At 55.5% G+C, this 24,630-nt stretch overlaps 1 protein-coding gene and 1 pseudogene across 2 annotated transcripts in view; one reads left to right on the top strand and one right to left on the bottom strand.

The window, feature by feature from the left end:
- SLC45A4 (solute carrier family 45 member 4) overlaps positions 1-24,630 on the bottom strand; it is a 72,074-nt gene that overhangs the window by 39,722 nt on the left and 7,722 nt on the right. The gene's annotated exons all lie outside the window — the stretch shown is intronic.
- Positions 5,601-6,307, top strand: LOC309835402 (small ribosomal subunit protein eS1-like; annotated as a pseudogene). Its single transcript has one exon. The product of its transcript is annotated as a small ribosomal subunit protein eS1-like (transcript).

The following is a 24,630-nucleotide window of genomic DNA, read 5'->3' as shown; positions in this document are numbered from 1 at the left end:
GAGACACTGAATCTGTCTGAAACAAGTAGATCCCTGGGTTCCACCTGGGCCCACCGAGACAGAACTCTGCGGAAGGGCCCAAGAACCCGTAGGCCAACTCGCTCCAAGTGTGAGCCACTGGCTGCAGGCACACCGGCGGCCATGCCCCCTTCGCTCTCGAGGGTCCCGGCCGGCCAGCGCACTGCCCCTCTAGATAGAAATGACCAAAAGCTGATCTACGACTTACCTCTTCATAACCCAGCCTTTGAGCGTTCTGTGTCACGAGACCTAGTCAAGGACACTTCAGAAACCGAACGTGACGCCCGCCAGACCTGACGCCCCTGTTGACTTGTGCTCCTTTCCATCTGTCTGCTGTGAAGTCGGGGTGGGGGGGACGAGGAGGGATGTGACTGTGTGTGTTCTTGTGCGTGCATATGTGTGTCTGTCAAATATTCGGAGTATTAAGAGACTGAATGGAAAGAAATCTGGAAAGGGGCCCCAGGGCGCCAGGGGATGAAACTACTGCTACACCGTAACAAGTCAGTCTAATTGAAGTGCCTCCCAAGGGATGAGTAGCCCGCAATGAGCAGAGACAGCCCAGGCCTGGGCACTGCAGGCATCCAGCTCGCTTCTCCTGGGCTTCTCTTCTGTTGACTACACAGCCCAGCCCTGCACCCTGATCCCTCCCCAGACAGTGCCCGGTCTCTTCAACCAGAGGGCACCCTGCAAGGCGGCTCTCGGCACACGCCACACCCACTGTGAGCTCTCAGAGCCGTGGACTCAGCCCCTCTTGTGTGTCTGCAGGACAGACAGTCCCGGCTGTCAAGGTCCTGGCTGCGCGGCACCCTTGGAGGTGGCCTGGGCCCTCTCTTTGCCTTCAGGAGCCATCAGACCCGGGGGGCACCCAACACCAGCATCCCAACCTTTCTCCCACCCTGGCACCCCGGGGAAGGGAGAAGGCGCTCCCTGCAGGAGGTAAGTGCGCCTGGGCCGCCCATCCACGGGCCAACCGAGGAGCAGCTTGGGTCACTCTGGGTGGGCACAGGCACCTGGATGGCTTTATAATAATGAATTCGCAAGCACAGAAGGCAGAGGACCAGGCTAAGCATGATTACTCCGTTCAAAAAAGAAAAACCAACTTTTAGAAATCCCTCCCCCTTTAGAGACGAGAGCAGGATAATCGCAGAGCTCGAGGAAAATCCATTGCTCTTTTGAATAGGAAGCAGAAGCCAACGTGTCAATGCCAATGAATAGTAGAGATCGTTCTTTATGCGCCTCTAAACTGGCACCCTGCGATTTAAGTAAACTTTCAAAATACACACTCTACCTCAGAACTACTTGTTAAAGTCACCCCCACCCCACCCCAGACAGATCACAGCATCTCACAATGTTCCGCCTATGTGGGATTCTTCAGGAATCACTGTCTTCAATGAGGCAAGAGCAGTGGCTCTCACTGTTGGGGTTTACATGTGGCGCACCCCAAACCCTCGCCGTCCTGCCTGTCGGGGTTCCCGGTGCCCTGTGTGGAGCCAACACATCTAACACGTCTAAGCAGACTCGTGCCCGAGCAGCTGGGAGGCCAGCGCTGGCCCTGCCTCCTCAGAGGTAATCTGTAGGCATCAAAAGGGCTTCCGCCAGCCCTGGGCTTCCTGGTCCCCAGCACGGCAGGAGGACCACCTCTGATTCCCCCACCCCGGCCAACATCTGTGACCCCAGAGAGCAGGATGGGAGGCAGGGGCTCAGATGGACCTAAAGGACAAGTGAGGTCACATCTAAACCAGAGGGGAAGAGCCTCGGCCCACGGTGCTCCCTGCAGAGGGTCTGGCAGGCACGCCCGAGCCCATCCGTGTGCGCCCAGCACGCTGGGTGAACTGGGCCAGCTGCGCACCCACAGCGGTGAAGCGCACCAGGGGCAGAGCCCTCCTGGAAGGGTACCAAGAGGCCCCTGAGAACAATGACCCTCCAGTTGCGAAGCAACCGGCCAAGGGCAGGGCGCTGATGGAAAGGACGCCAGGCAGCTTGGCTCTCTCCACTCCCAGGGCCTTGGGTTTTCTCTGACAGCACACCCAACTCCAGAAGCCCCCTTTTCATCCAAAAAGGGAACATCAGAATTGCCAACAGAGCCACGAACTCCTACCAAGAATTCCTAGGACCTCCAGGGACAGGGCACAGCTGCAGGTCCCGCACGGTTGCAGCCCTGCCCAGACATGGAGGACTGCATCATCTCTTAGGAAAGGAACCTACAGCAGGACGAGGGGGTGAGTGGCGTGGAGCTCATGACAAGCACCAGGGAGCCAGCGCCCCCCTTCCTGACTCCAGTCCAGAAGGAGCAAGGAAGGCTCGGCTCTCCTCCACCGGAGGACCTCGGGGGAGCCCCGGTCAGCTCCGATGCCAGGTGTGTGGGAGCCCCCTGCCCGCCCCCCGCCAGCACAGAGAGCACCATACAGGACTCCGTGCTGCCCCTGCCCTTCTGCCCCGGGGACAGGGCGGCTGCCGCTCCGGACCATCTAAAAGCAGTGTCAGGTTAAAATAAGCAGAAAAGCACGTGGAAGCAAACTCGGCAAACTCTAGTGACAGCTTACATGACAGAAGACACGTTTAATATTGGACCCTATCAAAGCACATACTATCTATCCTGCTTCCTAAAATCGAGAGGGCACGGCATGAGGACGGAACTCCAGCACGCTCCCGAACAGAACATCCGTCCTCACCTTCCACTAAAGCAAACTGTTCCCGGCACGCGAAGGAAAGCGAGGCCTAGCATCCGACACCCAGAAAGCTCATGTGGGAGGAAATTGCACTGAAACAAGGACACACTGCTTTGTCCCCAAAGGAAACATTCTCTGCAACAGTTACCTTCTTAGGAAAACACAGAAAGACCCGCTCACCTAACTTTTCACCTCTGACCTTTACATGGTTTTCCTTCATTTGCACAATCAGGTGAGTAGGAGGGTTTTTGTTTTCTAATTAAAAAGCTGCCAGAGGTTTTTTTTTTCTTCCCCTTCTTCTGAATGCTTCTAGCATCAATTTGCTAGTTTAAGCTGCTGGGGTCAGAGTGAAGCTTTGGCTACCATGGAAACAGCAGCATGCTTTTCAACTGGGCGTTTCCTGGAAGCCCAGCTAGCCTAGGAAAACTGAGCTCCAGGGTCCACCTAAAACGCCAAACTTCGCGTCACTCCATCTAAGGCGCAGGGCCAGGTGCCAATAAACGCAGGTTCTGTCATCCACGATACGGAAGAGACAGGCAAGTAGCAAGTAGCAAGTAGGCAGTAGGCAAGCTGCCTACTCCTGACAACCAAATGGTACTTTTAAAAAATGAAAAGAAAGATTCCTCACGTTACATACATATAATCAAAAACAAGGAATTCCCTGGCAGTCCAGTGGTTAGGACTCAGCACTCTCACGGCCGTGGGCCCGGGTTCAATCCCTGCTCGGGGAACTAAGATCCCACAAGCCTCACGGCACGGCCAAAACGAAAAGGAAAAAGAATAGACCTCAAAGACGGGTAGAATTAAGGGATACCGCTAAAGACTGCCGAAATGTAATGAACCCTTCTGATGGTACTTACGTGGGATATCAAATCAAAGCAGTTTCCAGACTCTCCGTGTACCTAAGGCAAAAAAGGACGCGGTGCTACAAGAGGAGAACTGGAGACAACTCAACTGTCTAACAATATGGGATTATGTGAATTACGGTCCATGTGTCAGGTAAACACAAAATGTCAATGTTTTCCAAAAGAGGAAGTACGAAATATATTTGAGGAATGTTAAAATCAAAACTAGTTTTTTTTTTTGAAAGGTAACATTTTGGTGAATGAAGGGAACATACACAGCTTTAGTTTGGGGTTAAATTCATTCTTACTCTCTGAGACCATAAAAACAAACAACAGGGGCTTCCCTGGTGGTGCAGTGGTTAAGAATCCGCCTGCCAATGCAGGGGACACGGGTTCGAGCCCTGGTCCGGGAAGATCCCACATGCCGCAGAGCAACTAAGCCCATGCGCCACAACTACCGAGCCTGAGCTCTAGAGCCCGCGAGCCACAACTACTGAGACCGCGTGCCACAATTACTGAAGTCCATGCGCCTAGAGCCCATGCTCCGCAACGAGAAGCCACTGCAATGAGAAGCCCGCACACCGCAATGAAGAATAGCCCCACCTCGTCGCAACTAGAGAAAGCCTGTGCACAGCAACAAAGACCCAATGCAGCCAAAGATAAATAAAAATAAAATAAATTAAAACAACACCACCACCACCACCCAGCATTCTGCAGTCACCGCCCCGACCCTTGCACACCTGAATGTGGCTGAAGGTCAGGACTCCACGCAGAGGGGATGAGCCATGCCTGCACCATTTACAGGACAGACTGGCACTGCTGAGCTACCAAGAACGTGGTCTAAAGCCACACTGCAGACCTTGTGAAGTCTCTACACCCTTCAAAAACCCTCCCACCAACTCATGGTTACCTACAGTCGGTTTTACCCAGAGGGAGGCGCGGTCCAAGGACATTCCCCATCGGGGAGCCCCTGTGCTGGGCCTCAGGCCCACTGCAGGCAGGGGACAGGGGAAGGCAAGGCAGTGGCTTCCTCGGCCCAGCTCAGGGAACCGGCTGGAGCGCACAGGACAGCTGCCACGAAGGGGGAGGGGGCAGGAGGGAGCTTCCCGAATGGTGCCAATCAGACTGCAAGCTCACGGAATCGGTCCTCCCCTCTACAGAGAGGGGTAACCCCTTCACCTGCGAGGCCCCTGATGTTCTGTGAGGAAGAAACCCAGTTTGGTACCTGAATCCCCCTGCTGCCTGGAAAGGTCAGCTATTCAGAACCAGTGCTTTCCTGGGACCCCGGAAGCTGAAGTGCTCAAAGTAAGCAGTACTATCACCTGTGCAATTCATCATGACAGTCCTGGCTCCATCAAAAATGACTTCTGGGGCTTCCCTGGTGGTGCAGTGGTTGAGAGTCCGCCTGCCGATGCAGGGGACACGGGTTCGTGCCCCGGTCCGGGAGGATCCCACATGCCGTGGAGCAACTAGGCCCGTGAGCCACAACTACAGAGCCTGCGCGTCTGGAGCCTGTGCTCCGCAACAAGAGAGGCCGCGACAGTGAGAGGCCCGCGCACCGCGATGAAGAGTGGCCCCCGTTCGCCACAACTAGAGAAAGCCCTCGCACAGAAACGAAGACCCAACACAGTCAAAAATAAATTAATTAATTAATAAACTCCTACTCCCAAGGTCTTCTTTAAAAAAAAACTGCAGTGCTTTCAGTATGTATAAAAAGCCTTAAGATGTAAACGCCCTTTGATCCTGCAATTCTGCTCTTTGGAACTCTCTGGAAAGCAAAGCCCTGTACAGGGATGCTGATTACACCACCGAGAAACCTGCAAGTGTCCAAAAAAGACCTGGTCACATAAAGTAAGGCAGATCCTGACACAAAACCCACATTGTGGGATTACCTGTTGACATGGAAACGTGCTGAAAATTAGGTAGAAAAAAGCAGATTATAGCCCTTTTGGCTCTCGGAGCAGCAAGCACCACGGCAGTCAGAAAGAACAAGCGCCTCACGAAAGGCGGTCAAGAGGGAGCCGAGAAGACAGCGGCTGGCCCATTTTCTGAGAAAGATTAGTGTGATGTGAAAGCACCAGCTATGTTCAATATAAGAAATACTGGGAAAACACGAGTCACGAGAACTCACGGAACCAAAATCACATCTGATGGCCTCAAGGGTCGTGTGCTTGCAGTGAGCCTTGCTGATCTGCAGAATGATGAAGTTGCATTTAGAAAATCAAGCTTATTACTGAGGATGTTCAGGGCAAAAACTCCCTGACTAATTCCCAGGGCATGGATCTCACTATCTTACCCGTAACAAAACGTGCTCCACGGTCAAAAAATGGCGGACCATGATTGAACCTCATGTTGATGTCAAGACTACCGATGGTTATTTGCTTCGTCTATTCTGTGTGGGTTTTACTAAAAAAAGCAACAATCAGATTCAGAAGACCTCTTATGCCCGGCACCAGCAGGTCCACCAGATCCGCAAGATGATGATGGAAATCGTGACCCGAGAGGTGCAGACAAATGACTTGAAAGAGGTGGTCGATAAACTGATTCCAGACAGCACTGAAAAAGACATAGAAAAAGGCCTGCCAATCTGTTTATCCACTCCATCAAGTCTTTGTTAGGAAAGTAAAAATCTAAAGAAGCCCAAGTTTGAATTGGGAAAACTCATGGGGCTACATGGTGAAGGTAGTAGTTCTGGAAAAGCTACTGGGGATGAGACAGGTGCTAAAGTTGAACGAGCTGTTGGATATGAGCCACCAGTCCAAGAATCTGTTTAAAAATCAGACTTTTGGGCTTCCCTGGTGGTGCAGTGGTTGAGAGTCCGCCTGACGATGCGGTAGACACGGGTTCGTGCCCGGGTCTGGGAAGACCCCACGTGCCGCGGAGCGGCTGGGCCCGTGAGCCATGGCCGCTGAGCCTGCGCGTCTGGACCCTGTGCTCCGCAATGGGAGAGAGGCCAGCGTACCGCAAAAAAAAAAAAAAAAATCAGACTTTCAATGGTGAGAAATAAAAGACCTTACTTGTGGGGGGAGGGGGGGGGAAGAAGCAGGTTATAAGTCAAGTACACATTATGGTCCCGTTAAGTTTTTTTTTTAAGGCATGGATGCAGAGGTATTCTGAGTGATTCATCATTTTATCTCTCTATCTATCTACACTTATTGCTTCTGTAGAACCCCAAATTATTTTTTAATTTAAAAAAAGGTAACAGATTTTTCCGGTTGCCCCATCCAAACATCACATAAGACCTTGATATGTGGAATGATATTCAGGAGTGTTCTACAACGAAGATGAAATCTCAGATGGCCTAGACAGTGCAGAGAGAGGTTTGCAACGCCACGCAGCCTGAGAGGGTTGGATGGGAGAGGAGGGGCAGGGGCGGCAGGTTTGAAAAGCCACCTGTGGACTCACTGAGCTGCTGGCAGGTCCACGGAAAGCTGGTACGGACTCGAAACTGATCACCAAGAAGCATCTCAGAAGCTTTCCCCAATCTGACACCAGCAATAAAGTGACTCAAGATTGTTCTATAACCGCACCCAGGAACACAGCAGATGCCTCCCAAACATTCTGGTACATGGAGGCTATTCCCCCCTCCTGTGTCCCTGGCCAGACCCTTCACTCGGTGGCTACTCCAGCTTCCAATCTCAACCACGGGGCTTTTCATTCGCTAACACCTATAGCCCCTCTTGGAGCTCAGATTTATCTCTGCTTTATTTAGCCTTCTCCCCACTGGACCGACGTCAGACACCCGCCCCTAGCTGCACCACCGCCTACTTTGTTCATCACAGATTCGCCCACAATGCACTGCACTCAGGGGTACTCATGGTCAGCCTCGACTACCAGCAAGGAGTCAGGGTCAACTCTTTTCTCTCCAGGCCAAGAGTGGCTGGCAAGACAGAAAAGCCCTGCAGCAAGGTCTGAAACAGGTCCACTTTGGATTGAGGAGCTCTACTTCTTGTCCAGGGGTTACAAAGCATCTTCCCCTGCCTGCAGCCCAGAGGGCACCAGACTCCCCAGGCCCAAGGCTGCAAACACCAACAAGCCCCTTTTCTTTCTCATTCATTAACCATGGGTGCTGACACCCCAGGACTAAGCACTGCCCTCCATCTAGGGGCTGCCTCCTGCCGGAGCTGAGAACACAGCCAACACACAGCAGTGGGGGCTTCCCCGGTGGCACCGTGGTTAGTAACCCGCCTGCCAATGCAGGGGATACGGGTTCGAGCCCTGGTCCAGGAAGATCCCACATGCTGTGGAACAACCAAGCCCGTGCACCACAGGACTGAGCCTGCACTCTAGAGCCCTCGCACCACAACTCCTGAGCCTGTGTGCCACAACTCCTGAGCCCGCGTGCTCCAACTACTGAAGACCGCATGCCTAGAGCCCGTGCTCCACAACAAGAGAAGCCACCGCAATGAGAAGCCCACGCACCACAACAAAGAGTAGCCCCCACTCGCCGCAACTAGAGAAAGCCCGCGCACAGCAAAGAAGACCCAATGCAGCCAAGAATAAACAAATGAATAAATAAATTTATTTTTAAAAAAACAGAAAAGAACACAGCAGCGGGAAATAGAGTCTGAGCCCGAAAGGAGGCCCAGAATTCCCAGGCACCTGCCATCCAGGTGAGCGCCAGCACCGGTGCAAGGGCTAGATGGTTCCAAGCACACCTAACACAATCAGGGCCAGAAGTACATATGCTGCCTTCTGCAAAATGATACCCCACACCACACAGTGCAAATCGACACAGGGGCTGCCAAATGTGGCTACAAGTGCTTCCTTCTACCGTTCCGGGGGACGAGCAAGCTCCACCAGGCTCCCCACCTGGGTGCCTGATGCTGGCACAATCCAGTGGTGACTGGGATGCAAATATGGTCAGGAAGCCACAGGTAAGACCATAAATACAAAGAATGACCACCGATAGTGCCCGAAGAGTGATACCTTCCCACTAAGCTGGACACAAGTTCATGAGGGGGGCTTCCCTGGTGGCGCAGTGGTTGAGAGTCCGCCTGCCGACGCAGGGGACACGGGCTTGTGCCCCGGTCCGGGAAGATCCCACATGCCGCGGAGCGGCTGGGCCCGTGAGCCATGGCCGCTGAGCCTGCGTGTCCGGAGCCTGTGCTCTGCAACGGGAGAGGCCACAACAGTGAGAGGCCTGCGTACCGCAAAAAAAAAAAAAAAAAAAAAAAAAAAAAAAGAGTTTATGAGAGGGAAGCACAAGAGTATTTAAAACCTGGGGAAATAGTTAAAATCGAGCCTCCCTGGGCACAATGGAATCCTCAAATACATAAACATACTGTATCTAGTTATGTAAACGCCACATGACAGCATGACCTGAACATGTATTACAGTCACTGCATGTGCCTGTGAGACGAGAGGGATCAAAACAGAGTAGATTTTACCTCTACCGAAAACGAAAGATAATGCTCTTAAGTCACCGCTTTTTAAACACAGCACTCACTTCCCATCCACGAATCAGTTACGCTGCACCCTGGACTCCCACACACACCCCTCCCTCAGGTCAGCCCAGCAGAGCATCCTCATACCAGAACCTGTGTTTCAACCTCTAGAAACAGGAGTTAAATTTAAGAACACACAGCACTAACCACAGGACCTTACTGCTTACGATGACTTTCCAGATGTATTAAACATAAACGCAAGGCACGTGCTTCCTCATTGTAAATAAGCTTGTCTTCCTATCCGGATTTTTTCTGTGTATATGTGTTCTACCAATTAACTACTTTTGCAGTTTTAATCCTACTTTATCTCTTCTACTTTGTTTTGTGTAAAAGGGGAAAAATGAAAAGCTGGAATCCCTCCATAGGTAAATAAATAGATAGATAGATAGGTAGATTGGTTGATTTAAGAGGTACAGAGTTTCCACTGGGGGAGAAGAAAAAGTTCAGGAGATGTATAGTGCTTGAGAGACACCTAGAAGATGACCTGGAGAGTTATGTGAGCAAGAAATCACATTTTCCCCTGTAGAAGCTCCGTGCATCCCCCAAACAATTCGGCCAACCATCAGTGGTTTAAACGTGGATGCTGAACCCACAGGGACGCTGGGGCATGGGCAGGGATGAACCCGTGTGACCGCGGGGAGGCAGCAGGAAGACCCAGGACACACACTGCCTCCCGACCCCCCTCAGGCCACGGCAGCTCCGTGTGCAGCTCAGGGGGTGAGTCAGGAGGGAGGGACAGAGGCAGACAGAACGACAAGAGACAAAAGAGGAACAGCGAGTCGCCTGACCAGGAGGAAGTGCTCGGTGCTGACTGAGACCTCCACAGGGCAGGGCACCACGGGCGGCACCTCTGGTCCCCAGGGCAGCCCACCTGAGTCCCCTCTGCCCACACCGGCCCGGCCCCGCGCCCTCACCGGGCTCCCAGCCCCCAGTAACTACGTTTTAAACTCCCTTCCGGACCTCCGTCTCCAGACTTTATCCACCCACCCCCCCACCAGCCACGCTCGAGTCCCCACGTCTGTCCCTGTGCCCAAGCTGCAGGACCCACTTCCGGACTCACCTCTGCTCGCTTGAGCCTGCACCCAACACTCGCTCCTGGACCACCGGGCGGGGGCGTGGATATGGGCCCCCTGGCACCGTCCTGTCCCCAGGAAGCACCCCGCCTCCAGTCCACCCAGTCCAGAGTCGAGCGGGGCTGCCAGGTAGGGGAAACGGGCTCTGGAGAAGACCCAGAAGTGGTTCCTTTTACTGACAAATAACACCCTCAGGAAAGCTCTTTATTTAAGTTCACTCTCAGTGTGCTTTCCTTTAGACCTGAAACCTGGTGACCACTCACAAATAATACCGCCTACTGCACATTCTTGTTATTTATATCACTCTTCCTTCCCTGCGCGCTGTCACGTCTTTGAAGACTGCATGGCGAGGCCAGTATTCCCATTGGAAGGAGGCACCTCCACTTTTAAAGGGACAATTCATAAAAAGTGAGTGCTCCGAGTACGAAAGTCCACATTCCTAAAAAGCCTGCCAATCATAAAATGAGTAACACCCGAATGTATTACAAAACCAGCTCCCCTGTGCCAGGTCTCCCCTCTCCCAGTGCACGCCAGTAACAAACAAAAAACACAAGGATAAAGACCTCTTTACAAGAAGAGCCAACACTATTCCATCTGTTAACAAAAACTAACTGTTGCGTTAAAGGTTGCAAGTTCAAACACAATCTGGCCATTGTAGGCAGTGCCTCAGTTTATCAATGTAACAATGACTCTCTTTCAAAGATTGATAAAGCTCTCAGAAAATAACTCGCCCTCCAGCATTTTTAAGATACTTCGCAGGATAAATATTAGCTTGGGACTAGCCTACATGAGAAGTGAAAGCTGCCAAAGAAGCAGGTTTACAAAGAAAGAAAGAAGGAACAGCAGTAACCGGACGGGAGCAAAAGCCACCGCGCCCCGGGCCCCGCGCCCCGCGCCCCTGCTTCCCTTCCTGGGCCCCTGACAGGTACTCTGTCTGCAAACCACCCTGGCAGGGAAAATGGAGTTAATTAAAAGGAGAGATTTTAAGATGACCGTTGGGGTGAAAGTGAACAAGGAGCGTTCCAGCTTAACTGCGATTTAAACTTAATTTCTTGACAGACAGGTAGGTCGCCTGGGCGGCCAAATGCAAGCAGCCAGGGGAGGGCGGGCTAACACGACGCCCAGGGACCCCTGCCGGTCAGCACCCCCGTGGCCAAGTCGGGTGGGCGCGCGGCACAGCTCTGTGGCCAATTCCCACGACTGGCTCCAGAAGTTACTGACCCTGACTTCCCCCGGGGGGCCTGTGAGCTTAAAACTCAGCAGGAACTGGATGCAAACTCACAACGGCGGCCACAGCACAGGGGACGAAGGCATCACCAGGGGACGCGAAAGGCTCCCCCGAAGCAGGTGGCTCAGGGAGTGGCTGCAAAAGGGGTGGGACAGAAGACTCAGCCGGGGTCCCACAGACCTGGACCCCCACATCCTGGCTCCTCAGATGCCATGCTCCCTCCGAGACAGAGCAGGGCAGCCTCAAGAGTCTCAGCATCCCACGAGTTAGCTCAAAACGCTCCGGAAACGAGCTGAGCTTCTGAACTCGACGGCAGGAAACGGTGCAGAGATGTGGATGCCAAGCCGCTGGTAACAGCTGTGACTCAGACATTCTGCCTGCAGATCCCACACCTGGAGGTGGCGGCCACACCAACACACAGTTCGGGGGATGCAATAATGCCACGATGCGTCATGCAGAATAATGCAGTGATGCGGAATAATGCTGCTGCTTCAGGGCTGTGAAGGAGGACGGGCACCTCTGATCACATTCGGAGAAGACTGTGCTGAAAACTCCCTGGCGAATGGAACCCTTTGTTCGGCTCCATTGCAGAGGATGCGCTGTTCAGGTACTTAGTCCTAAAGAACACAAATCACCAAAACAACCGGGAACCGGCTAACTGAGAATTTAAGTTTGGTTTGAATGGCCCAGAAGAATTAAAAAGTAATCTAATAATGACGATGCCGTCAGTTTTCTGAGGATTTTTACCCAGAATGGTCACTAGGAAAGATAAATATTTATTAGTAAAACAATTTAGGTTGAGGGTCCTACTCAGTTAGCAGAACCAAGTGCAGCCTCTCTCTGTCAAGGAAGGTCCCGAGCCGCTGACCCACAACCCTGCCTCCTGCACAGTACCTGCCCTACCACTAGGATGACCAGCAAGGAGGTGTGTAAACAGGTGCTGGAGAGTGGGAGAGCGGAAAGCAGGGCGGGCAACTGGACGTCTAGGTGAGGGTTTCCCTCTGACCCTCCCACCCCCACTTTCAGGTGCCTTGAGGGGAGGCGCCCTGGCCTAGACCACGCGGTATCCTGTGTCCGCGCTGCCTGCCCCCCAGCAGCCACCGGGCACGGGGCTTCCAGCAAGAGCAGGTGGGTTCGCTCCCTCCACCGTGACCCGCCCTTCCCCTCCATGGGGACACCCACGTGTGGACGGCACAGCCCAGCGGGCAGGCCTGGGAGGGGGTCAGGCGTGCTGTCCAGAGCCCCAAGGCAGACCGGGGGCGCGCAGGGCTGGGAGGGCAAGAGCTCGGAGTTCACCCAGGTGGGCCGTGGGGCTTCAAGGAGCCTGGAGCAAATGTGAGGACGGCCACGAAGCTCCTCTGGAAGCAGGACAAGAAGCCACAATCGTCGGGCTCCAGGTCAGAGACGGTGGCGGCTTGGAGGAGCCAGACATGGTGCAGCCCTTCCCCCACCCTCAAAGGAGAAACGGGGCCAGGAGGCCGGGGTGCCGGACGACAGCGACAGAGACACCAGCCCCTCCTGGCCTCCCAGGTGCCCCCATGCCGGGGCCTCCTCAAAGTTCTGAAACCTGGCCGTCTGTCCTGAACGGAGCTGGAGGAGGGCTCTGTGAACTCGTAACAGCCCGATATGCATGCTCACCTGTCTCGACAAGAAGAATCTACAGGTGTGCCACATCCCATGCAACCTGTGACCAGTGACACAGTTCCCTTTAGCCTGTGGCCCCTCCTCCCTCCCTAGGCTGTACTGCCCCCACTGGGGGCATCACTCACTCCCCCCGCTCCCGCTGACTTTCCAGGCCCCTTGCTCCTCTGTCCCCAGCACAAGGCGTAGCCAGACTGAGGGGCACCTCGGACATTGTCTCGGCTCAGCCTTCCTGGTACCCCGCCCTCACATCTCCCCTCTGCTGTCCCTCTGCTCTCGCCTTCCTCGCCCTCCAGAGTGGCCAACTTCACCCCTCATCGCCCAAGGCCCAGGCTGTACGCAACAGACGACCTCCTTCCCTGTGGAGGCGGCTATGCCTTTGAGCCTGAGCAAGCGGCCACAGGTCTGGGGCCTGCACTCGTCTCTTTCCCGCCTAAGGCTCCAGGGTTACTGTTTGTCTGGCCGCCTGGAAGTGGCACAAGCTGGATGAGGCCAGAATGAGAGGTGGCAGAACAGGGTCTGCACAAGTTCAGACGGCCTCCGCCCAGTCCAGCGGGGCAGGCCTGGTGCAGGGGACCTGGGTCCGGCTCCGCGTGGAACCAGCGCCGGGCGGCCAGCAGGCGTTTCTGGCCAGGCTGCAGGTACAGGGGATCATCGGTAAACCACCCAACCACCTGAGCTCTGCTCCTTTACAGCTTGCTACATCCGAACTCCACAACCTCACCACCAAACGACCCTGCACGTCCTGAGCTGTATGCAGAGCCTTCTGGGGGGGGCCAAGGGTGGCGAGCCTAGGACCCCCAAGGACGTCAAGGGCCTCTACGCTGAGAAAAGCTGGGGGCACTTGGCGCTTCTCCCCGTGGGGAGCCAGCAGCAGCCCCTCCAAGCAGGCCGGTGTCTAAGGTCACAGGAGCTGCCCCCGCCCCCAAGTTCTGGGCTTCCCCCCACCCCCACCCCCCGCTTCCCGTCCAGTGCCCAGGGACACACGGGAGACGCAGGCAGCATGGAACACAAACAAGGAAGCCTACAAGGTCTCAGCTTCTCCAGAAATCCCAGGTCAACGTTGCTCCCAACTCTTCCTACACTTTTAGGGGGACCCCGGGGCCACGGGGCAAAGGGCAGCAAAGGGGCTTCAGTCCCCTCACCGCACAGCTATAGGGATTCTTCCATGACGACCGCTCCGTAGCTTAAAGGCACAGAAGAGGGAGGGCCACGCAGACCCGGACTTGCCCCCCAGTCGAGACCCGAGATGCCGAGCAGTTCCAACCCCGACGGCTACGTGAAGTCAGGGTGCAGGCGGACGGTGCCTGGTGGTCCAGCACCACAGTCCGTGCCAGCCACGCGCACGTCTACACGAGGCAGAGCCTCCACTGTACACGTCACACACGTGCTGCATGGACCCTGTGCCCGTTACCAAGGTTGAGTGAGTCAGCCGTGGGACGTCTGTGTGGTCTTCACAGCACAGCCTTGCCTTAACAAGGGCTGAGGTCACACTGCTTCCCCGGCTTTTGACAGCAGCTATATAAGCACTTGCTGTACCCTGAGATTCAGGGATGACAGTGACCTTCTGCAGTTCAATCGTGTTGAGGTTTGTGATCTGCGAAGATCCCAGGAGAGCTCGCAGTCACAGGGGGAGCTGAGAGGCACGCAGCACGGGCCCCAACGAGGCCGGCTGGCCGCAGCGACAAGAGGGGCAGGTGCTGGCTTTAGAGGCGAGCGGAGGGGCCCAGCAGGCGCCAGCCAGCTCACGGCATACCCCATCATCCCGGGATGGAAAGTTGGCCAGGGCTGGTGAGGACGTCTGGTGTCTATAAAAATATTCCTCCCGGGGGAGCCTCTGGAAACAGAGACTCCGAGATACTTTCATTCTTTTCCTTATTTGCCACTCTGAAAAATAAGCCGTTCTTCCTATTCTGAAATGGAATACGGGTCAAAACCTTCTACAGTGAATAGTGACCCGAAGAAAAAGGTCACCAGACCCAAAATATTTCCCGTTTGGCCAGTGGCCCAAAGTAACTCTACTCTGTTTATTTGGTCTCTCTCCTGGGGGATAAAAACCTAATCCAATATACCAAATTGGCCCCTGTCCGGCTCAGTTCTGCAAAGAGGCTGAGATGCAGAAAGCTTCTCGCTCCCTCTGGCAGGTCCTCCTGGACGCTGCCCCCTCCCCAGCCCAGGGACTCCGCTGTGTCCCCACGGGGCCTCACACGGGAGAAAGCAAGTGTCCACTCCACCGTGTGTCTCCTGGGCGTTCACCCCACGCACCGGCCCCCAGCAAGGCCAACTCCGGAGAACGCGTGACTGGAAAGGCCTGAGAAGAACCAGAAACGGAGCTGAGTGGGGCTCAGGGTCAGCGCGGCTCCCCAGCAGGGTTCCTTCCACCGCCCAGGCCGGCTCCCTCCACCGCCCGCGTTTCACCGTCTCCAGCGAGGGAGAAGGAAGCGCGAGTCCCTGCCTTCACCCCGGGGCCTCGGCCCGAGAGCTTCTGCAACAGCAGCCGCTGGGACCACACCCGACACCCAAAATCTCAACAGGCCCTCCTGGGTCACGACCCCACTTATCACTCTGAGCTGAGGGCCACAGCCTCGCGCCACGGCCGGTCCCTGCCTGGGCTGCAATACCGGCAGTCACCCACAGCTGTTCAACCTTCACCTGAAGCATCGCTGAGTGCCCCCTCCAGGCTGACAGGCCCTGTGCTCAGCCCAGACCACAGCGTGTCCCATTTTTCCGCAGAGGGACCCAACTCAGAGGACTGGACACACACTCCCAGGGTATAAATCCCATCCGAGCAGCTGGTCTTTAAACTCCTGCGCGTCTGCATGTCCTGCGGTGCACATCTGTGCCCACGTTCACTGAAGGTGTTTCCCGAGGACCTGCACGCCCCCAGAAACAAGGCCAGCAGGCGAGGGGGAAAGCGAGAGGCAGGGACAGGATGCACACTGAAGGCCCATGACAGAGGCTGGTACCAAACGCTCAAGAGACAGAGGAAGGAGCAACTGAACGCACAGGTTTGTACACACTTCCTGAGGCCCACCCGAGGGAGCCCAGGATGTGTGCAAACATGAGGGTGTTTAGTCTTCCCCAAACAGTCCCTGAAGACGCTCCATCAGGAGTTTTAGCAACGCTTCTAGAACCAGTGAGGGGGCTTTTCACCCTCTGACGTCAGTCCACAAGCAGGGAGTCCACAAGACACCGCTTCTCAGGACACATATGAGGGCTGTCAGCCGGAAGGGGCAGCGGGGAGGGAGGGCGTGAGGGGGTCACATGGAGGGAGGGCCGTGGGGGGCACTTCGGGCCCCCCTTCTGGGCATCTCCTGAGAGAGAGCTGCCTCAAAGGCACAAGGGAGACAGGCCTGGCTCCAGCCCTTTGGCAGCCCCTGGGCTAGGGCCCTAACACCTCCACCTGTGCCCCCTTCCCAGCCCCCGGCGAGGTGGGAGTCTGAGCTCACAGTCCCTCTGCTTCCAGCTCCCTGACAGAAAGATGGGACTTGGGAACAGACAAGGAGGAACAACGGTGGCTTACAGCAAATGCCCCTCTGTGCCCCCGGGAAGCTTCCCGGCGGGGAGCCCTGTGCGCTCCCTGCAAACAGACCAAGGCAGAGTGAGGCACGAGCACGCAGGGCTACAGACACCTTGCTGCATCTGGAAAAAACGCCTTTGAAGTACATTCTCTACCTAAGCCATCTTAAATCCTCTCCAGAGTAAGGCAAATATAAGCCCAATAAGTTACAGCTGAACAGCAAGCGCTTCCCCACTGAGGCCCAATGGACACAATAACCTGCATTAACCTGCCCCCGCCCTGGGCCCCTAACCCGCAGGAGGACTGCCCGTGTCTGCAGCCAGCCAGGAGACTCCCGCGGCCCCTCAGCCCCCTAACCCGCGGGAGGACTGCCCGTGTCTGCAGCCAGCCAGGAGGCGGCCCCTCAGCAGCAGCCCTCCCCTCCACGCCGCTGTCGTCCACCTTGTGCACACCTGCCCCCAGCGAAACAAAAGTCACTGCCCTTTGCAAACTGCTCACACCTGCGTGCGGCCAGCCCCGCCGAGGTACCTTCCCCGCCAGCTGCAGGGGGCGGGGTGCTCCTCGTGATGCTGTAGGGCTCCGCCTGCAGTATCCATCACCCTACACTAAGAACGCCAGAACAGCAAAGCGGCAAACCAGGTCCCAAGACCACTGCCCGACCAAGGAAACCACTGTCCTCTCCAGGCCGCAAGCACCGTCCCACCTCTCCCACTTCCATGAGCTCGGATCCCGCTTAAAACCACACGTGGAGAGCACTGCCATCACAGGAGAAAGGCCTGCTGGGGGGCAGGAAGCCTGTGATAGACAAGCTATAAACTCAGCACACCTCACTCTCCCCTCCAGACTAATTTTAACAGGGAGAAGTCATAACCACAGCTACAAACCTTCCCTTGGGGATACAGTTTACAGCATCATGACTCAGCTGCCCTGACGGCCTGACAGGTGAGGTCACCTGGGTGTGTCATGGGTGTTTTCATGAGTGAGCTACCATCAAACAGGGTCAGGCGAGCCGGGTGCGCACCTCGCCCGGGACCGCCCTCCCCAGCCTCCCTCCTCCAAGGCCCTCCAAGCCCCTGCGCCCCCTGACCACCCCAGGGCTGGCCCCCTTGTTAACCCTGCGTGGTGCATCCGGATTTCCAAATTCCTCCAAAGGAACATGGAACATTCCCAAGGCCAAGATGGCCGAGCTGGCTGAACAGCCAATTACAGGCAGTTAACTACAAATAGGAAAATTATGTATTTGGTTAAAGAGGTGTTTTTCTTTGGGGCATCTGATAAGTCTATCAAGAAAAGACTTCAGGCCGTAAAAGGCTCACTGCGCCACCTCCCATCACACCACCCTCCAAGGGCTGCAGCAGGTGCAGCTGGGCCAATGGCCGCTGGGCTGGGGGCTCAGACGGGCAGCAGCAGACCAGCACCCTAAGGGTTCCATTGGGGGGGCGAGCCATGGGCCCCTGGGCTCTTGTGCTGCCCCACCCCGTGGAGGCCCAGGCCCCTCCCAGCTCCCAGAATTCCAACCCTCCCAACCGGATCACAACTTGTGCGTACAGGCCGGCCACTCCCACGCCCCGACCCCAAGCTAGTCCCCCCCCACCCGGCACTGGGGAACCAGCTCCCACCCAGGGAACCAGAATCTCACTTCTGTTCACAGCCCGCCCTATTCCACAGCTGCTGCCAGGACACGGAGCCAAGCGTGCCGCACAGCCCAGCTGCCGGTCCCCCTGCTGGCCTCCTCCAGCACCACCTCCCTCCGCTCCCGCCCAGCTCGGCCCCACGTCCCTGCGCCCAGGAGTGCTGGCTCTGCCCCTGCACGAAGGCACACGCTCCAACACCCAACCCAGGAGTGGATGGCCCCCGGAAGGCCCGATTTCCCATGCGATCTCATCCCTTCCTCTCGGGAGCCGGCAAGTCTCTCCACAGATACTGGGTCTTCAACTGCTTCGTGCGGGTGCAACACTGCAGCTGAAACTCTGCAAGTACTTCCTAGGCGCCAATTACTATTGCAGATGTTTTCTATATGTGCACTCACTCCATCCTTGCAACAGTTCAACATGGTGAATACTATTCTTAGCCCCAATTTACAGACGAGAAAACTGAGGCACTAGAGGTCACTTGTCCAGAAGGATGCTAAGTGGTGGGCACACAGGAACAGCAGCCCTGCCAGCGGTACCGCCTCCCAGTGCTCTTATGAGCCATCAACAGTGTTGCTAATGGGCTGGGAGAGACAGCAGGAATCAGAGGGGAGAGGCCAGAGCCCCATCCTGGTCTTGCTTCTTCGTGGGAATCCTCCTCCTCCAAATGAAGAGGTCAGGCAGGCAGCTGGACACGGGTGTCTAGAACCACGGCACACTTTGGAAACGTGGCGTGAAACGGCACACAGAGGCTGCTGGGTGCGAGGTGGGGAGCCAGCGAGGGCTGTGCTTGCTCCTTTCAAGGAAGAAATTAAAACCTGGCCTGATCAAAAGTCTTAGTTTAGGGCTTCCCTGGTGGCGCAGTGGTTGGGAGTCCGCCTGCCGATGCAGGGGACACGGGTTTGTGCCCCGGTCCAGGAGGATCCCACATGCTGCGAAGCGGCTGGGCCCGTGAGCCATGGCCGCTGGGCCTGCAGGTCCAGAGCCTGTGCTCTGCAACGGGAGAGGCCACAGCAGTGAGAGGCCCACGTACCGCCAAAAAAAAAAAAAAAGGTTTAAAACAACCTTTACTTCACCTTTCACACACAATAACAACCATTAGAGTGAAGCATAAAGTCACAAAGATGTGATTTGACTTGTGGCTTCCCATAATTCTAATCCTTAGGGCTGCAGATGGGGTAAGAGATTGCTGAGAATTATCAGGAACTGCTGTGCTTCCTTTTCTGGAGAGCATGCAGAGGTGATCTGATAAGCGGGTGGGACTCTGGGTTCTTCCCCACTGAGCGGAGGTGGGCTGGAAAGGATCACACGTCCTGTCTCAAGAAAAACTAACTGGCCCAGTGGCAGAGGCGGGGGCGGGGGGGTCCCGGGTGGCTCTGGGCTCTGCAGAGGGGGCCCGGAGGAGGCCGGTGCTGAAGGCCGGAGGAAACCCCAGGCCCCCCTGCTCTGCCAGGCAAACAGACTCAGGGCAAAGCAGGCCCAGGACACAGGGGCACCAAGGGGAGCCTGGCCCTGCAGCTTCAGACCTAAGAAACATGCTGTCCCTCAAGTTATCAATGAAAAGAAGCTGGTGGGGGACTGGAATCCTAGACATCCCCCCAAAGAACTTGAAATAAAATACACATTCCTGGTGGCACAGTGGTTAAGAATCTGCCTGCCAGTGCAGGGGACACAGGTTCGAGCCATGGCCCGGGAAGATCCCACATGCCGCGGAGCAACTAAGCCCGTGCGCCACAAATACCGAGCCTGCGCTCTAGAGCCCGTGAGCCACAACTACTGAGCCTGTGCTCTAGAGCCCACAAGCCACAACTGCTGAGCCTGTGCACCACAACTACTGAAGCCTGCGCACCTAGAGCCTGTGCTCCGCAACAAGAGAAGCCACCGCAATGAGAAGCCCGCGCACCACAACGAAGAGTAGCCCCCACTCACCACGACTAGAGAAAGCGCACGCGCAGCAACAAAGGCCCAATGCAGCCAAAACAAAAAAAAAAGAGCAAAACTTAAAAGGTACACATTACGATATTAGACTCCGCTATACACATTACATACATATAATGTGTATTATGTACAATATGCTATACTGTACAGTTAAATAATGTCATAACAGATAACTTGCTATAACATAATACACACACATATGAGAGAGTATACTGTACTATAATGTTACACCTTATATAAATGAATACATCCGTCTCATGGTACCCATGAGGGACTGGTTTCAGGACTCCCTTACACTATAAAACTGCATGGTGTGGTCGGCCCTCCATATCCGTGGATGGGAAACCCGCAGGTGCGGGGTGGCCCGCTCTCCAAGCCACGGCCACATCCACCTCTGGGATTAACCACATAAGGGGCAGCGCCGGCAGAGGTCTAACCCAGCGCCCCTCTTGAGGACTTGGCACTAGCACCAAGGCCCCGCGAGTGGCAGCTGTGAGCCTGACCCTTCCACCTCGGCTTAGCTTGGGCTGGGAATTCCACCCGCCACCCAATATGACATTGCTCGGTTCTCTTGCACAACCTTGACTCTCGGAGGCTCCTGCTGCTAATTTTAACTACACTACATTCCCCACAAAGTGAACTGGAGCACCCCAATGTCACTGTCATGACAGCATCCCACAGCCGCTCTAGCTGGCGCTCGGACCACGGCTTTCAGACTCTCCAGTGCCATTGACGGACCCCCGAGTACAGTGGGCCGTCGCCCCACATCCCAGTCACAGCAGCCGGGAAACACCTCGAGCCACCGCCCTCGGGGCTGATCTCTGGAACTGCCAATCGGGGAGTGCCAGCCGCTCCATGTGACAGACCAGGCAGCCCACCGTGCAGGGCCCTCTACCAGGGCCCGGGGGACCATACTCGGGGGTGTCAGGAGACCCATGAATCCTCCATAACACACACAAAAGATGGTGTCTCTGCACTTTTGAGAGAAAGAGGTCCATAACTTTCAGCAAAGTCTCAAAGGAGTCCATGACCCCAACCAGGTGGAGGGAAGGAGGAGGGAAGCAGAGTCACTCAACTGCCCAGAGGGATTCTTGCTGTGATAGGGCTGTTACATCATCTTTTCATGATTTTTTAAAGTCAGTCTTTACTTTTGTAATTTCCTTTAGAATTTAGTTGAGCAATTTAGGTTCAAACAAACAAACAAAAAAGTCAGGTAGAAACAAAGAAAAGTGGAAAGATCAATTCTCAATTTAGGAAAACCGACAAGGACCAGCCTAGATTACTGCGGAGCTGAGAATTTTCTGGAGCACACACACACACTCACACACGCACACACACACACACACGCACGCACATACACACACACACGGTGACATCAGAAAGTAAAGATCAAACCACAATTTCTACAATTTATCCTAAAGGAAGAGACAAAAATACAAACCACTGTAAGTAAAACGACTGTCATTCTGTCAAACGAAATAAAGTCAGCCTGGCAAGCCCTGATGTCTGGACTGGAGTCCAGGATAAATGTTATTTACTTGGTTCGCCAGGGCGATAATGAGCTTGTTTTGAACCTTCTGTATATTGTATTAGCTCATTCATTTTGAAAAGTAACCCAGGACGGGGCAAGCTGGGGAGGCACGAGTGAGAAAAAAACAGGCCAGCAAAACACTGGCCTCACATTTCATAAACAAACACGAGCTGTACTCCAGGTAATACGTTAATTTGATCTGCACTTAAACGTGGGGTCTGGGCATCGCCCATCTCCCTCAGACCCAGAGAACAGTCCTGCTCTTCCCTTGGTGCCTGGCTCCAGAGCCGTCCACCAGGCGCTGGGACCACGGGGTTCAGATCGCGATCCAGCCCAGGCTCTCCGCCCTCTTCCAGCCCCTCACTGTACCCCCAGCGCACGTGCATCAGGGGGCTCAAGCTGCCCTCGAGATGCTCCAAAGCTACCCTGCACACCACAGAGCCCATGTGCAGCCCCGGGAAAGGAGAAAGCGGCCTGTGCACAAGGGGCCTGAAACCCACAAGCCCATGGGAGGCCTGGGTTTCTCAGCGGCACTGCCAAGACCCCAACTTACCATAAAACCCACAGCTGTCAGCTCCCACGCCAGGCGGCAGAAGGCAGGAGGCTGGTCCCACATGCCGGCACACTCTGCCCAGGGGTAGAGCAGGAGAGCCGAGGGCACTGGGCTCCCAGGCTCCCGCCCTGACGCGTCACCACTGGTTGACCAGGACCCCCTGTGGAAGGCCACCCCACCTCCTACAGACCCCTCCCCTCGCATGGCCCTGGTCACTGCTGCTCCCAGTGCCCCTCGGCCCAGGGGTGGCTTCCAGAGGGGCTGCTGTGGTCCCAGAGCCCTGCCCACCCCTTTGTATGGTGCTAACTCTCCCGGCTCTGCCTGTGGAGGCCACCTGCTTCCTGCCACCAGCAGGATGAGAACGATACAGCCAGAGTACCCCTCCATGACACTGACACACATGCGGTCACCCCGGGGCACGGAAGCTGGCAACGGCAAATCCCGCGACCTCCAGACAAGTATGAAGGAGGGACTCTCTGAAGTTCTTGGTCAATTTGTTATCAAATCAAGACAAAACCCATCAGCCTTGAAACTGACCCTCAGCTGCAAGACAGTAAGTAGGAAGTGCAAGCAGATTCTGAGGCCTGCGTGCCCTCAGGGCCCAAGGCACACGTGACTCATCAGAACTGGGTTCACACACATACGTGCAGCCACTGCCACTCGGGTCAGTGGCGAGGAAAACAGAACCTAAAGGCAACTCCACATAAACTGGACATGTAGGCCCTATTTAACGCAAATTAGCAATTCACCGTAAAGACAGCAATTTACTTATATCACACCCACAACGTGGAAAAAACGCATGGCGCTCTGCAAAGTACAGGATGGAACCACAAAGGCACCACTGCCGACGGCCACATGTGCTCCCTCTGGCTTCCAGGGGTGGGGAGGCAGTTATGCTGGGAAATGAACACTGTCAGTCCCTCAATCCCATTATTAAAGATAAGAATATCTCACTTCCCTGGTGGTGCAGTGGTTGAGAATCTGCCTGCCAACACAGGGGACACGGGTTCGAGCCCTGGTCCGGGAAGATCCCACATGCCGCGGAGCAACTAAGCCGGTGCGCCACAACTACTGAGCCTGCGCTCTAGAGCCCGTGCGCCACAACTACTGAAGCCCGCGCTCTAGAGCCCACGAGCCACAGCGAAGAGTAGGTCCCACTCACCACAACCAGAGAAAGCCCGCACAGAGCAACGAAGACCCGACACAGCAATCAATCAATCAATAGAAATGGGGATAACAGCTCATCAAGGGCTCTTTTACGTTCAAATGCCAGAAGCTGTGCGTGAAAGCTGCCCAGCACTCAGCAGACGCCAGGGCGGACGGAGCCCCTTCTCGGCCCCCCACCTGCTACCCTGCGACGGGTTCCGCGGCAGAGAAACTGGTCTGCAGCAGCCACCTTCCCGCGGGGACCTGGGGGGTGTGCAGGCTTCACCAAGCGGATACAGCTTCAGTCTCATCTCCTGAGCTGCCCAGGAGCCCCGGCCGCAGCAAGAACACGGGGACCCTGAGGAGGGGAGACTGGAAACCAGGCCAGGAGAGCAGCTGGGTGAGTGGGGAGCGACACGCACTGACCGGGGCAGGGGGCTTGGTTGATCCGTGAGCAAACACACTTAAGCCACGTCTAATCCGTGTGCTTCGACAGGCACGTGCTGAAGGCAGCTCCTTCCCATCAGCCGAACCGCAGTGGGCAGGGCACAGCGGGGCCCCACAGATGCCACTCGTGGCAGAGAAGAATGGATCTGAGAAGTTCAAGGACTCCATGCCGGCCAGCAGCACATCTTGCCCCGTCCTCCAGCTCTGGGGCAAAGGCCTTGCCCCGCCCAGCAGTCCAGGCGGTCAGGCTCCGGCGAGGGCAGCACCATCGAAGCTTGGCGGTGCCTCTTCCCCGGACACATCACTGTGGCAACCCAGGTGGGGTCGTCACTTATTAAAATAGATGTAGTTGAAGGGGCATCCCATCTCCACCATCCAAAGCAGCACTGCGTCCTCAGGCCCTGACAGTCAGGCTTTATTTCTTCCTGAGCCAGCTATAAGAGCCTCCACTTCCAAGAAACCCTCCCTGAATAGGCTCACCTGAGGATGATAATAATTATCTTGTGTGTTCGGCCAGCACAGTCATCACTCTTGTTTGTGTATTATTCTTCAGCTGTCACCTCTCTGCTTAGGCTAAAACTGTTTTTGCATCTCCCACTGTCCCTAGCAGATTTTCTAACAGAGGCATTCAATCCCGAGATAGAATTCCAGATGGACTCTTTAAGGCCTCTGGGCCTCAGTTTTCTCATCTATACACCGGGGATACCACCCCTCCCGTGCAGAGTGACCAGCAAATTCAGAAGTTAACCCGGGGGCTTCCCTGGTGGTGCAGTGGTTGCGAGTCCGCCCGCCGATGCAGGGGACACGGGTTCGTGCCCCGGTTTGGGAGGATCCCACATGCCGCGGAGCGGCTAGGCCCGTGAGCCATGGCCGCTGAGCCTGTGCTCCGCAACGAGAGAGGCCACAACAGTGAGAGGCCCGCGTACCGCAAAAAAAAAAAAAA

Source organism: Grampus griseus (assembly GCF_964374135.1).
Source record: "Grampus griseus genome assembly, chromosome: 17".
Classification (NCBI taxonomy): Eukaryota; Metazoa; Chordata; class Mammalia; order Artiodactyla; family Delphinidae; genus Grampus; species Grampus griseus.
Note: the sequence above shows the minus strand (reverse complement) of the source record. Positions and strands in the feature narration are given on the sequence as shown.